Here is an 11701-nt window from a genome sequence, read left to right as displayed (position 1 = left end):
TCGGCGGCGCCCGAGGGCCCCTTCCCTGCCCACCTGGTGGACGTCAGCGGCACGGGGACGCTGTCGCACTCCTACCAGTATGAGGTGTGTCTCACTGAAGGTACTGGGCCCAGTGAATTCAATATCTTGAAACCGATTGTCCCCAATATCCTGCTTCAAGACACTTAGCAGAACTATTTCTAAATATCAAGTTCAGGAATAAGTTTCGTTTCATTACGATCAAAAGGTAATGTTTGTTTATGGATGTTTTCATTTTATTAAAAAACCTTTAGTTTCTGTAACCTTTTAATATACTGATTTTATGAAGTTGCACGTTAATTCATAGTTTCTTGATTTTAACCTGCTTGCTGTCTTATGGAATCTGCCTCTTAACTATTTTAGAACAAAATTTAATTATCTTTAATATAATGATTTTAAAGATGTTTAAGACTGTATTTCAAGGGCCAAGGAGATAACTCAGTGGCATAAGTGCCTGCCTGGCAAGCGCAAAAATTCTATCTTTGATCCCTGATACCAAAACAAAACAACAAAAAAAAGCATTCCAATTTCTATAGATGAAGGTAGGATAAATAGTTGCAAGCCACCAATATTGTTATCTTGTTGAATGTATCCATATAATATGCTCTAGAATATTCCTTAAGCAGTTTTGCTCATCATTAGTGAAGTTGTTAAGAAATAAGAATGTGTTTTAAGGTATAGTAATTCACCATAGCACTTAAATAAAATATTACATTCATTCTCCGTATTGAGGATGGAATTGCTATTTCACATTGTATATTATTATATTTGACCAAAAAAGAGTTGCATCATATAGGCTAGCATCTCAAATCCCTTCTCATAATTACCCTTCAGGGTTCCTTAGCATGATGACAGAGGAAAATTTAACATAAGCCTTATTAAACAACTGATATGTTCCATTTTGCATGAAACATTTGGTAAGGTACGAGGTGGATGACTAATTGGTTTATAATTTTGACACCTAAAAGCCTCCATGCCTTTCAAAATTTTTAATACACTGATGTATGATGTTTCAAAAAAAAGACTGCTAAAAAAGGGGGGGCAGGAATATAGCTCAGTGGTATAAATGCCTGCCTGGCAAGTGCAAGGTCATGAGTTTGATCCCTGGTACCGCAAAATAAATAAATAAATAAATAAATAAATAGCTATAGATGTACGATGTTTCAATGCTTTATTGAAATGTAGTGTTCCAGGGCTGGCCTGATAGCTCAGCAGAAAAAGTGCCTGCTTCAGCAGAGCACAGTGAACAGGGTTCGATCCCCTGGTGTGCCGTGCCAGCCCTGAGATGGCGATTGAGACTGGGCATGGTGGTGTGCGCCTGTAATCCCAGCTCTTGGGAGGCTGAAAACAGGAGGATCACTACAAGTCTGAACTACATAGTGAGACCCTGTAGACCCTGTATCTCCTGTATTAAGTGCAAAAAAAAAAGAGTAGATTATTCTATACAGTCTTAATATACGTGGTGGGGTCAGGGATATAGCTCAGCCACACAGTATGGTTTTGAGTTCAAATTCCAGTACCAAAAAAATATATGTGGTAACTGGGCTTAGTGTAATGGTGCACAACTGTAATCCTAGCACTCAGGAGGCTGAGTTAGGAGCATTAGGGTGAGTTCAAGGCCAGTCTGGGCTACAAAGTGATTTACTGGATAGCCTGAGTTGCATAGTGAAAAAGAATAAAACAAAATAAACAAGAATAACAACATCAAAATCTATATATGGAAACTGATAAGGAAAATACTTTCTTTGCTTTCTCTCTTGGTTCCCTTCTTCATACTGCAATCTGACAGGACTTACACTTATTTGTAGTCACATTGGGATAAAAACTTCCCATCTGCGTCTGCATTCTACCTTCTACATTGCAATTAGAAGATGTACAAGAATAGGAAGTTCTAAAGGGAAATGAATAATGGTATTGTGAAAGTCCACATTAGCTACAGCTAAATAAAGTGTGGAATCAAAATGCCAAATCATATAACTTTTGAGTGGAAAGAAAAGTTTATTTGAAGTAACAAATTATTCTTAAAGAAATTAGGAAAGAATTAATTTTCTCTTATTAGGTATTTTCTCATTCAGAGAGATAGAATTTTCCAGGAATTGAATACTGCTGACTAGAAGAAAGAGAACAAAGTTATCAAAGATTTTGAAAATTCCTAAGGGAGGAAAAAAGTTTAAAATTGACCTGCCTTAAATCACATTTTAAGTGTAGTTATCACATTTATTTTTTATTTTTATTTATTTATTTTTTTGGTGGAACAGGGGATTGATCTCAGGCCCTTGCACTTACCAGGCAAGCACTTGTTGTACTGAGCCACTTCCCTGGCCCCAAGTTATCACATTTAAATGTTGCGTGTGACTTAAATTTTTAGTATAGTTACAATCACATTGATTCTTCTATTGAATTTTGTTTATTCTTCATGGCATCAAAACTGAATGAAATTTGCAACATCCCAAGGGTTTAAGAAACTTTCACATAGCCTATCATTCACTTATTTTTGATACTTAGTTCTGTATACTATGTACACTCTTTTCTGTAAAAACACAAATTCAGAAATTTAACCCTTTAATTAGTTAAAATCAAGTTTTTAATGCTAAAAATCAAAGGGGTAAATTAACTTTAATTTCCATATGGTATTATTATAAGGCCAATCTATATTCAAATATCAGTCATATTTCTATATATTCAAATACTAGCTAAATCTAGTACACTAGCTCACTATAATTTCCATAAGTCTGTCTTTATCCTTTTTAAAAATCATTTATTTATTTGGTACAGGATCTCACTAAGCAGTTTGGACTCCTGGGGATCAAACCTGGGTCCTTACACTTGCCAAGTAGGAGCTTAGATGGCTGAGCTATCTTCCCAGATTATCTTTATCCTTAAAAGGTGCTTCCTTATAAATGTGAGATAAAATAATAATTTCCCCATACATCCCACTACTTCATTCAGAGAGGATCTTTGCTTCATAGATTAAGAGGTTTTTAAATCATAAATGTACTGGTTATGACTCAAAGCTATTGTTATGTCATATACACATATGGTTAATCAATTTTTGGTTGGCACAAACTTCAAAATTAAACTCATTTTCTTTCATATTTGACACTGTTGATGAAAAATGTGATCTCAATTTACTTTTCAATCTTTTATCTATTAATGTCTTTATTTTCATGTAGGTTATTTTTTCTATTCTTGAGAGGTTGTTTGGAGGTTCTAGCAGGGCAGTACAGCTGCTCATATACCCTTGACCTAGGAAAGGAAATGGCCCTCTTCTACTGGGAGTGGTTGTCTTCTTCAACTGAGCAACTTCAGAGGGGACTCACAGGGAGCAGTGAGAAGGGAAGGGGACACCAGCTTTCCAGACACATCAGTCAAGTCAACCTTGGCATCAGTGGAGCGACAGATACCACATCCAAATCACTCTCACATCCAACCATCTCTGTTCTTGATGCTCCAATATTTGCTAATCCCCAGCTGAAGAGTCACTTAATGTACTGCATTTGACCTGTCTAATTATAATTTTCCTCTTCAAATTTTCTATATGGCAGATTTTCAAAAGATCTTACAATGATCTCACAATTACTATTTACTTTTTCCATTAAATTTAAGGTTTTTTTTCCTTTTAAGGGCTAGCGAGATAGCTCAGTGAAATAAGTGCCTACTTAGGCAAGCTCAGGACTGGGGTTCGATCCTCAACACCACACACTGTGCCAGCGGGCATGGTGTCACACACCTGTAATCCCAGTGCTGAGAAGGCTGAAAGAAGGAAGATCACTATGAGTCCAAGATGTGTAGTGAGACCCTGTACCAAATACATTAAAAGAATAATAATAATATAATAATAATACATAAGTATTGTTTTCCTTCTAAATCTTCCATGTCATTCTAAATCAATTTCTTCTATTAGAGAAACAGTCTTCTATTTGATTAGTCTGTTTTTTATGGTGTTAATCTTCCTCATATACTTGATTTTTAAAAGGATTTATCTTCTACTGAAGGTTTCCTACACAGTGATGCATACACACTAATGGTTTTGATAATACTGAAATAAGAAGGAGAATAGGGGTCTCAAGGTTGTTTTAATTCTGGCTTTTGCAAATCAATCTAAATCAAGAACTTTGTCCAAATTTGAATTACGCATGCAGAAGTGCTGCATCAACCTCTAACGATGCATCTGAGCTGGACCCAGACTGGGTGTGTGTTGTTGTATAGGGTTACTGTGTTCCCCAAAGCCTCAGGTATTTGGAGGATGATAGGTTCATTTGGGCACTATATTCATCAGTGGGTTCATCCATTGATGAGTACAGTAGCTAAATGTACATTAGGAGATGGGGCCTGGTTGGAAGTGGGTCACTGGGGCACTACCTGGAAAAGATATTCTAGTTCCTGGCTCCTCCATCTGTCTCTGCTGTTTAGCTACCATGAGATTAAGAACTTTCCTTCTCCATGCCCTTCCACCATGCTTTTTCCACCTTGGAGCCAGCCAGCCATAGACTTAAACCATTAGCTAAAATAAACCACTCTTCTTTTAAGTTGTGGGTGTCGGATATTTTGTGTTAATGACAGAAAAATGAATAAAACAGGGGAATTCTGCATTTGCTCTGTGAGGCAAAAATCTCAAAGATGGTCCCCATTTTCTTCTTGGTTGTCATGACATCTGCTAAGTCTGAAGACATGGAAGCTAATGGAAACGTGTTACTTTTCAGTCTTGAGAGTAAATAGTCTGAGTTTGAAAAAAAATTAAACTGTAAGTGGGGTTACTGACACTTAAGGAAAAACCATAGTGTTGATTCAGGTAATAAATATACATGCTAATACTACAGAATAATATAACTCTAGATTTCCCTTCTGAAACAGTGGTTGCCATTTGCTTTTAGAAAATGGCATGGGGACTTTAGTGATAATAAAAAATGACTTGTTTCTTCCAAGACAATCCCCTCCTCATGAAGCCATTTGCCAAAATTACTGTTCTGGTAACATAGATCAGTGCTAAGTACCATTTCTATCACCAGTATGAAGCCATACATGAGAAATGCAGCACACTATTCTCTTTGTTAATAATTTCCTGGCACAACCATCATATACAGTACTTTCTTAGTCTACAATGAAATCATTCTATCTTGTGTACGGATATTTCCCAAAATAGAGACTACTCGAGGACTAAGATCTAACTCATTTTCTACTGACAGTTGTGGACATATATCTCAATATTGTTTTGGTGTCTACCAGAACAGGTAATGTGAACTGTTTCTTCTATGTCCCTGTGTTTTGAGATGCTTGACTCTTGTGAGTTCTAAAGGTATTTAGTGCTTCTGGAGTTGGGTGGCAAGCTCTGATGTGGCCATGAAAGACACAAACAATTAGCTAGATGATAAGGAAAATGTACTACAAAGCACATCCCAATTGTGCGCTGAGCTCAACTGGCAAAGTAAGGTAGTAACCTAAATGTAAAACTGAGCTACAATTCTTGATTATTCTATCAGTGACGAGTTCTCAGAGCCACAGGTGTTTAGCATATGGTGCTGTAAAACACACCTACACTCCTTAATGACAAGCATAGCCAGGCACAAGCATGTGCTCTTTCAATGGAAAGCCATATTTGTCATGATAATCCTACACTTAGTCTAGGACTTGTCTCAGGCTTTCTTTTGATTACTTGAACTACCCCCAAAATGATTCCTCACTCTCTCAATCCCTGACTTGACTTAGACTTCTTCCCACTGCAATTCTCTGTTGTGTTCAGTGCTTTTAAGATAGGAAGGGTTAACAGAGGACAGTGATATGTGGATATGTTGGATATGTTGTTCAAAAGAAAATCCACTTTTTAGCATTTGAAGAATATTAATATCACATTTCCAGAGTTGTTATTGTCAGGGCCGGGGAGATGGCTCAGTGGAATAAGTGCTTCTCTGGCAAGCGCAAGGGCCTGAGTTCAATCCCCAGTTCTGCCAAAAAAAATTATAAATGATACAGAGTGAGAAGTTTCTGTGCAGAATACCAGGAAAAAATGTATTCAGATTTAAAGCCAGTTGTATCCAATTATTATGGGCTGTCCTTAAGAAAGGACTTTCAGAAGACACTTAACTTCTATACAACTTATTCAGGGATATGGTATGCTAAGAAGAGACCTGAAAGAGCTGAAAGCTCTCACTTAAAGCTGATTTTTGAGGTTCTCTATAAGAATAGGGGAAGGGAAAGGTAGAATTATCCACTTTGTAGCTGCAAGATGATGGAATGCCTAAGATGAATGTAAGCCCCTTAGGAAAGGCTGGGAAACACATTTGTCCCATGCACATAAGTAAATCTGTATTTAGTAATTGAGTGAACTGATCAGACTTCAGTAGCCACACAGCAAGGAATATAAAATTTGTAGAAATGGTTCTGATATATCACTAAGAATTAACAGAAAAACAGACCTAGGGAGAAGTAGAATGTTCATTCTAGAATTGCCACACTACATTAAAATATACATTTCTTAACAAAACTATGAGATATCGAAAGAAAATGTGACACAAAGCCAGGAATAAAAGAATCAGAAACCATTCCTCAGTGACATTTGTACACGATTATGGGGAATGTAAAACTAGTACAAGCATGATAAATTGTGTGGCGCTTCCTCAGATATCTAAAATAGCATATGATCAGTAATCCTACTGCCAAGTGTAAATCCTAAGATTTTGAAATTAATATGTTGGAGATACTCTGAGGATGCCCATGCATTAGACTTACTAGATGACTATTTTAAACATGTTCAAGGAACCAAAGGAAAGAAAAAGAATGATGTGTCATCAAACATAGACTGTAAATGAAGATATATCATTATAAGGCCAAGGGGCCGGGGAGATGTCTCAGTGGAATAAGTGCTTCCTTGGCAAGCACAAGGGTCTGAGTTCAATCCCCGGTTCCGCAAAACAAAAAACAAAAAACAAACAAAAAAATAATTATAAGGCCAAGAGCCAAATATAAATTATAGAGTTAAATATATAAGTGAAATGAAAAATGAATCAGTGGAGCTGAGACTGTCATTTGATGATAGAGCTATGCTTAGATCTGGCCTAGGTTCAAGTTCCAGCATATGCTCATGCATGCATAAGTTTATTAGAGAAATTTTATAGATTTCAACAAACAGATGAAAAGACTGAAATTTCCAGATGGATCAGTTGAGGTGGTCCAATCAGAGGAACTGAAGTGACAAAAAATGGAAAAAATAAACAGCCTTAGAGACCTTAGAATGTAATCAAACACTATAACATATGTATAGAGTCCTCAAAGGAGATAAAAGAACAGAAAAAATATAGTTAAAGAAATACTGCCTTAAAACTTTCCAAATACAGACATTAATCTGCACAACCATAATAGTAGTGGATTATCGGCAGAACTGGCAATGTCAGAAGTTGTTGACGAACCTTTTACAGCTCAGCATATTAGTATGGCTTTGCTTTTTATACCCTGTGATTAGACTTCTGCTAGATGGTTAAGACCAAGTTAAAGCAAGACCCGTATAACTCAAAATGTAGCTTTTGTATCTGACAAGGTCAATCAAATCCCCTCAGGATTTACACTGAAATCATATGCAGTGGTTTGTAGATCTTTTGTCAGTGTCAGCCATCTGGATGAGTCACAGCCCTTGCTTGACCAATTTGCTACTATTATGGACTATATTGGGTTATTTTGCTGAATTGAAGCACCTACACTATTTGAATGGCAATGGAACACCCATCTATGACAAAACAAAAACAAAAAAGGGGGATATAAATGAAGGACCATTTTTTAGTGAAAAAAATATATATCTGAACATACAAAATAGTTAGGATAGATATACAGCTACTTTCTTTTAGTTCGGTGAGAAGGAATATTTGTCCTAATAGTGTTTAGAAAAAATATCATGTCTGCATCTTTTACTCTGAATAACTACTACAGAAACAAAAATATGCAATGTATAAATTATTGTAACTGTCCCACTAACCTGTTTTGAAACAGTCTCATTGCTATTTCTTTCTCATTAAAATTATTAAAAAATAAAATAAAATAAAATAAATCTGCACAACTATTGTGCCCAATGGATTACAACTAGGAGGAAAAGAGTCATGCCTCAATGCAGCATGATCAAACTGTGAGAGACAAAGGAAAAAAGAGAATCATAAAAACATCAAAACTAAAGTGACTTGTCACATACAAGGGATCCTGAATAGGATTAATAACTGACTTCTTATGGAAACTGGGGCCAGGTATGATGGCATGTGCGTGTAATCCGAGCTCTTGGGAGGCAGAAGGATTGCCATAAGTTCAAGTCCAGATGGGGTACATAGTGAGTTCAGCCTCTATTCCATAGCCAGACCCTATCCCAAAATAACCCAAACAGAAAAAGAAACCAGGAAGGCCAGAGGCAATGGGATAACACATTCAGGGAAGCGCTTATTCCACTGAGCCATCTCCCCAGCCCTATGATGACACATTCAATGTACTAGTTGAAAATATCAAACAAGAATTATGTATCCATTGAAAGAGAAATTGAGACATACAAGATTTAAAAAAGATTGAATTCATTGTTAACAAACCTACCCTATAAAAATGTGAAACAAAGTCATTTGGACTATTAATAATGATAATAGAAAATTATAATACCATTATTTTCAATAATGGATAGAATAACCAAATAGAATATAATCATGAATAAATCTTGAATAACATTAAAAACCAACTAAACCTAACAGAACACTTTACCCAACAATTCCAGGATACACATTCTTCAGAAGTGCATATTGAATATTCTCCATGATAGGTTGTATATTAGGCCAAAAAACAAGCCTCAGTCAATTTTACAGGATGATGTCATACAAAATTCACAAATATATGGAAATTAATCAAGTCATTTCTAAACAACAGTGATCAAAAAGAAATCACAAAGGAAATTATAAAGTACCCTGAAATGAATGAATATGAAAAAAATGTACCAATACTTAACAGTATGCAATAAAATCTCTGCTTAGGGGAAAATTTATATTTGAAAGTGCTTTTCGTGTGTGTGGTACAGGGGACTGAACTCAGGACCTTGAGCTTGCCAGGCAGGCACTTATTCTATTGAGCTATCTCCCTGGACCCCACAAATGCCTATTTTTAACAAAAGCACTCAGAATAAAACTTTAGTTAAGAAGCTAAAAGAGGAATATACTAAACTCAAGGCAAACAAAAGTGAAATTAGAAGACTCAAGAGGAAATAAATGAAATAGAGGACAGAAAATAAATAGAACCAAAAATGCTTTGAAGGGATAGGCAAAATTGGAAAACTTAGATTTAACCAAAAAATGAGAAGTATATCTTAATTTACCAAGTACTTTATAAGGAAAAGGGGGCATTGTAAGAGAATATTATGAACATTTTTAGGCCAACAGCTTATGAAATCAGATGAAATGAAAGTAATTCCTAGAAGCATACTAATTACCAAAACTGACTGAAGAAGAAATATAAAATCTGAGTAGAGAGGTAACAAGATATTAGGTTAGTAATCAAAAACTTCCTACAAAGGAAGGCCCAAAATGAGATAACTTCACTAATGAATCATGCCAAATATTTAAGGAAGAATCAACTCAAATTTTTATAAACTCACCAAACAGGAGGAGGGGCCATTTTTCAGTTGATTCTATAAGGACAGTACTACAATGATAACAAGATAAATACAATAAACCTACATCATAAATTCTTCCATCAATAGGCAAAAATTCTCAAATATCAGCAAAATGTGCTGAATTCACGCACCTATAATATTTAAATGACAATGGAATACCCTTCTCTGACAAAATTAAACAATAAAAGAGGATACAAATGAACAACCAAAAAAAAAAAAAGAGCAACCATTTTGTATCTGTACATTCAAAATAGGATAGATATACAGCTACATTCTCTTAATTCAATGCATAGAAAGATTTGTTCTAATAGTGTTTGTGGACAAGATGTCATATCTGCATCTTGTACTATGAATAAACACTAAGACAACAATATGCAATGTATTAATTATTGAACCTGCCCGACTAATCAGTTTTGAAACTCAACGGCCAGCTATTAGAGACCATTAGAGACCGTTAGAGACCGTTAGAGACTGCGAGACCATTAGAAACCGTTAGAAACCGTTAGAGACAGAAGACCGCGGTGAGCTTCAGGGACTGAATCCTTCAGTCTGTGATGTGCAGACACTCTCAGCACACTTCCTCATCTGATAGTCTGTGCTGGAAGCCAGGAGATAAAGCCCAAGCGGACTGCGAAGACTGAAGTTCATCGGAGGAAGTGGAGTGCTGAATTTTTCCTCGACCCCTTTATTTCCCCTTTTTGTGCAGAGTTACTCTTTGGCGGGGCCCTCACAGCTCAGAGTGTGGAACTGGCATTTTGTCTCATTGTTATTTCCCAATAAAATTATTTTTAAAAATCAGCAAAATGACTCTAGTAATATATGAAAAAGATATATACATGAAAAGTACATAGGTTATCCCAGGAATATAATCTATCAACCTACAAAAATCCATTAAGATGGCTCAGTGGAATAAGCGCTTTCCTGGCAAGTGGAAGGGCCTGAGTTTGATCCCCGGTTCTGCAAAAAACAAAAAAAGAAAATAAAACAAAAATCCACCAAGAGAATGTAAGAGAAAACAACACAACCATCTTATTAAATGAAGTACAGCATTTTATATAAACCAACACCATCTTATGATAAAAAGGTACAAATTAGAAATAAAATGAAAAATCCACAATACAATAAAAAGAAGCTATAAAACTCTACAGTTAACTTTGTATTTAATGGTGAAAGACTAACTGCTTTTCCTATCAAATAACCATGCAAATGTGCTTGCTCTCCATGCCTTTACTGATAAACAAAGCAACTAGGACAGAAAAAGGAATACAGTTATTTAGGTTAGAAAATGAATAGAGCTCTCTATCTTAGAAAATAACATCTTTTTATATCTTCAACATACATCCTAAGGAATTCACAAAAATACTGAAATTAATACTTTTCAATGAAGGTGAAGTATACAAGATCGATTTACAAAAATCAGTTGCATTTGTATACACTAGCACTGAAAACAATGAAATAAAAAATTCACTTTGGGGCTGGCTGGCATGTGGTGCTGAGGGATTGAACCGCGGTCCCTGTGCTTTGCTAAGCTTGTTCTAAGTAGGTGCTTTAGACCACTGAGCCATCTCACCAGCCCAAAGGTGGAGAATTTATGCTGGATATTAGAAAGCATTATTTAAAGAGGAACTACGTGAATAGAAAGTGCTCATGGATTAGAAGACTTAATACTGGTTAAGAACTTGTTTTAGTCAGGGTTTTACTAGGGGAACAGATATAATACAAAACCAGATATCAGATGAGGAAGTGTGCTGAGAGTGTCTGCACACCACAGACTGAAGGATTCAGTCCCAAGGTCTGAAGCTCACCGCGGTCCTCTGTCTCTAACGGTTTCTAACCTGGTCTCTAACGGTCTCTAATGGTCTCTAACGGCTGGCTGTTGGATCTGCAATAGAAGACTGAAGAATCTGGGAAGGAAAGCTGAAGAATCCAATCTGGAGGCTGAAGAGTCTGTTCTGGAAGCCAGGCGATAAAGCCCAAGCTGACTGCGAAGACTAAAGTTCATCGGAGGAAGTGGAATGCTGAATTTTTCCTCAACCCCTTTATTTCCCCTTTTTGTGCTGA

This window comes from Octodon degus, unplaced genomic scaffold (genome assembly GCF_000260255.1).
Source record: "Octodon degus isolate 3935 unplaced genomic scaffold, OctDeg1.0 scaffold00185, whole genome shotgun sequence".
NCBI classification, from domain to species: Eukaryota; Metazoa; Chordata; class Mammalia; order Rodentia; family Octodontidae; genus Octodon; species Octodon degus.
The sequence above is the reverse complement of the archived record's forward strand: the minus strand, read 5'-3'. Positions refer to the sequence as shown.